This window comes from Lactuca saligna, chromosome 1, assembly GCF_052625555.1.
Source record: "Lactuca saligna cultivar CGN05327 chromosome 1, ASM5262555v1, whole genome shotgun sequence".
In the NCBI taxonomy this organism is placed as follows: domain Eukaryota; kingdom Viridiplantae; phylum Streptophyta; class Magnoliopsida; order Asterales; family Asteraceae; genus Lactuca; species Lactuca saligna.
In genome coordinates this window covers 107,086,909-107,091,434 of record NC_136417.1, presented here as the reverse complement: position 1 = coordinate 107,091,434, position 4,526 = coordinate 107,086,909, and the positions used below count along the sequence as shown (strand labels likewise).

The 4,526-nt window shown below is 31.9% G+C and overlaps 1 long non-coding RNA gene across 1 annotated transcript; it reads left to right on the top strand.

Moving 5' to 3' along the window:
• The first annotated feature begins 1,461 nt into the window (after positions 1-1,461).
• Positions 1,462-2,473, top strand: LOC145000524 (uncharacterized). Its single transcript, XR_013661248.1, has 3 exons — positions 1,462-1,597; positions 1,944-2,000; positions 2,079-2,473. It is a non-coding gene; the product is annotated as an uncharacterized LOC145000524 (long non-coding RNA).
• The last annotated feature ends 2,053 nt before the right edge of the window (positions 2,474-4,526 follow it).

The window sequence follows — 4,526 nt, the reverse complement described above, 5'->3', positions numbered from 1 at the left end:
ATACAATGGCATCACCTTCTTTCACACTTTCAGTGAAAAAAAGAAAATCTTACTATAAGCAGATGGTTAAACTTTTATGGTGTGTTCGTTGATCATTTTTGATATAGTGCTTGCTGACTTGCGATTGTAGGAGTTGAATGGTTGTTGTGTAGCTTAATTTTTGTAATATACATGTCCACTGCCTAGAAAACATGCATATTGCTATTGTCTTGGATGTTGACTTCGTTCACAATGGTTCTTAGTAGATGACTAGTTACCCCCTTACAACACCCTTACCATTCTTTGAATTTTTTGACCAGTTGTTATGTTTCCCCTTTGTTGTTTTTTGAGGAATATAGAGCTTTATCGGAGGAGTATACAGTATCAGACTAGTAGTCTAGGGTTTCTCGGTGTTACTCATGGAGTAATACCATGTAAGAGATGCTTGATAGAATTATCACATTAACCATAGTTAGTTTTGGTAAGTTCATTAAATACAACATTAGTTTTGAAACATAGACCAATTTTATAAATATATGTGGATAAATATTCAATACTATATCAGTCTAGAAATTAATGATTGACCGACAATAGATGTTTACCGACGAACTTGATCTGCAAAAATCAATCTTCCGTTGAAAGTTTGTGCATGTCTTATGTTTTTGGCATGCTTATCAAAACTCATTCAATTGTCCCTCACATGTTGTAAAACTCACACTTTTGCGAAACAAAGAAGGAATCCAAATACACTTTAAATGCAAAGCTGCAATAAATAAAGCACAATGTGCCAATATCAAAACATCGGGTGCGAGTAATCCATTTATCATCCAAATAAACTTTCTAATAGAATTTTTATAAATTCGAATCTTTTTTCGTCGAGCTTTCTTATACTTACGGATTTAACTTGAGGAGATGTAAAATGATAAATATATGCACGACTTTACTTCGTGTACCTTATTAATATATGTTTGTTTAGGAAATTTAAGTTTAAAATAAATATAATTACCAATATACTTGTTTATTACAATTTCATTTAACACATTATTAATTTCATTGTTAGTCAAACCATTAATTTCATAATCAAATGTTATAAGAAGTTTATGCTAATTATACGCTTTGATGTTGAAAGGCTAAACAATGAATATGTAAACTCAACCTAGAATAATCACAATATCAAATGATGGTAAATATTCTCACTTAAACAAGAAAAAAATATATAATGTGTTTTGGCAAAGTAAATAAATGAAAATACTGTTGATAATTAGAAATAAGAGCTGTTAAAGAAAATATTTATGCATATATATGGCCATTTACACATAAGAGCCGTTAAAAGAGACTATATTGATCCGAAAAGTAGCAAAGATCCGCATGATTTTAAATCAAAAAACATGTAAGTTAACTGATACGTTAATTTATACCATTATGAATCATGTCTTTTCAAGCTGTTTTGTCTCGGTTTTTTGGTGTTTCGAAGTTTATGTTGTTCGCCTGTCACTCACATGATTTTATCTGTTGTCAGTCTATTAGAATCAGATCGGTACCAGTTAGGTGTTCATAGCATTTCAAGAGTCGGTTTTGTGGCTTTGTCCAGAGGCCACTCCACCTTTCCCTTTCAGAGGTAAGTTTATAAAACGTTTTCTTATGTAATTGTTTTGATGTCAATAACTTTTTAATGCTCAACTTTCCAATTTATGCTATTTCGAGTAACCCTTAAGTAGGGCCTAAATCTGACATCTTTTTCCATTCTTACTGAATGATGTTTGGAGATGATGACGATGTTGACGGAAGTTGCAGATCTGATCACTAGATCTTCTCATGCTTATTCCTTAAACATATATCAATAAATTTGGTCCCTGTAGTATAGTGCTTGTTTTAGTTTTGGTCCAAGGTTGAAATGGTCATTCAAAAAAGATCCATTTATGAGGTGTTTTCATTTCTGATTGCTAGATTTATCCTCCTTGCAGTGTGAAAGAGAATATCATACAGGGTGTTTGAGGGAACACAAGAAGATTCATCTGAAGGTGTGTTAATTTGAATCTGTATTTGCTAAAGTTTCCATCCTTTTTCACTTGATTTAATATAAGATTGTTGATCTGAAGGTGTGTTTTCATTTCGGAGGGATCGGAATCGGAATCACATATTCCGATGTGAAGTGGATTGTTTTCCTTGCGAAAGATGTTTCTGATGACAATAATAGAATTCCAAAGAATCTTTGTTAGAACATCTTTGTTAGAAAAATAGGAAGTGGTGCTTCAAGGTGGAGTTACTTTTCAAGATCGTTTTTTTTCAAGGTGAAGTTACTTTCGAAGATGGTTTTGTTTTAATCTTTTGATTGAGTTGTAAAGTATTCAATGAATGAATAATAAATGCCAAAAATTAATATTAATGGTGGCATTTTAAAGAACATCTTTGTTAGAAAAGGAGGTGGTGGGCCTCAAGGTGGAGATACTTTTCAAGATGTTTTTGTTTTAGTCTTTTGATTATGTATTAAAGTAAGCGACGAATGAATGTAATGAATACCATTTTTGTGGATTTATATTTGTTGGTTTTAGAACTTAGATTTGATGTACTATGTTTTAAGATTTTTTTTTTCAATGTGTAATTGTATTTAATTTTTTCATGAGTTTGTTATTTTTTATAATGCCAAAATCATCTCTATTATTTCATATAAAATCTATTAGTATTTTTAGTGAGTTATTTCTAGATTATGGTGGTAATCTGTTAGTTATATCTAGTCGGTATTTCAGTTCAAACTCATTTCATTTGTAATCTGTTGCAAAAAATATTTCGTCGGTGATTGGTTACTAATTACTTTGACAACTGTCAAATTTAAGTTATTCTCAGAGTCATGCATTTTTTCATAGTCCATATATATTTGACTCTTACGATTCTAGTAAGTTGTCTAGCTATTGTAGGAAATGCTGATATCCGAATTATAACAAACTCCAAACGTTTGTTACAATTGAAAAAGTGTATAAAACCCTAAAAATAAAATAAAATTCTCTAATTTCACTACTATACGTTGTTAAATATCAAACAAAATCACAAAACCCTAAAAAGCCCAAAAACCTAAAGTTATAAACTCTCACCAAAAAAATTCTATAAAAATAATTATGAATCTTACAATATCAGTTTAAAGCATTTAAAATTAGGAAAGTATAACCAATTAAATAAATTTTGAGTCATTAACAATTACCCTTAACTCACAATCAAGGTTTTATTAATAAAAACTATAGAGAAAAGTGCACAAATGGTCCTTGTGGTTTGTTGAAAATTTCCTCACTGTTCCAAAAAGGTTTGGATTTGTACCACAGGTCCAAACCTTTTTCATTTTGTTGCGAGTTTTGTCCAATTTGCTATGAATATTTTTATAATGATGATTTTGCCCTTACTTTTTTCTTTTTCTATTTTATATTTATAATTTTTATAACAACAAAAATAGAAAATGAAAATGAAACTCGCTCTCTGTCTCACTCCCCCCCTCTCTCACTATCTCATCCCCAAAAAAATTTCACATCGATCTTATCTTCTTCCTCCCATTCTTACTTTCGATACGATTCCATACTACCAAACGCCCACCGTTGGTACACGTTTGACATAAAGCTCCGACCAATAATCTTGATTCTTGTTTTAGCCAACCCATCGCCTTCTCTTTCATTGTTGTTAACCACCATTGACGAAACCATAGTCGTCATTCATTCGTTCAGAACAGAGAGGAATGAGGAGGGAGGCTAAGAGGAGATGAAATTGATTTTTGAAATCACTTTGAATGGTGCACCACATCTAGAATGTTACCGTAGGCATCATCTCCAATGCATCTGAGCTTAAAGGATTCAACTTTGATGATCTTCTTCCTCAACCTAAACCTAAGTGTGTGTGTGTGTGTGTGTCCGTTTCTATATCTAACTTTGTCACTGTTAACTTACAGAAGATCTGAAGTCGTCGATCATCCGATCAACTTCATTAATTTTGTTTGTGTCTCTTTCCTCAAACTCGATTGTAGGTCCGACCTTTATTCTTTTTTTTTTGTTTGCTCACAGGTGACACTTCTCCATTCAATCACAGTTCCCCGTTCTTCAACCTTCTTTCTTAATATTTTGTTGAGATGCAATTTGTGCTTCAGTTAACAACTGGAGAGTACAGCCTAACCATATGGCGATTTTTGCTGTCGGAAATTGATATGCGTATACAATCATACGAGTCTTTATTTGGAGATAGCGCCCACTTTAAAGGTAGATATCATTCTTATGCAGCTATTTTTTTATGTAGAGCAGATAGTAACTAAACTGATAATGTTTTGATGATAAATAACTCATATTTTGATTTTCTGCAATCAATTTCAAAACTTTAATCTATTTTTTTCATTAGATGAGCAACGATACTTCAGAGCTCTCTCTCAAAGGAAGTCTGACGTACTGGAGGATGGCTAATATACCAAAAACCAATAGTGACAAGCTTATTTCTGGTATGTTTTCACATAAATAAATATCCTTCTAGGTGGTAGTTTCTAAGTTTTATCACTCAATGGACTTACACTTGTAGCTCAG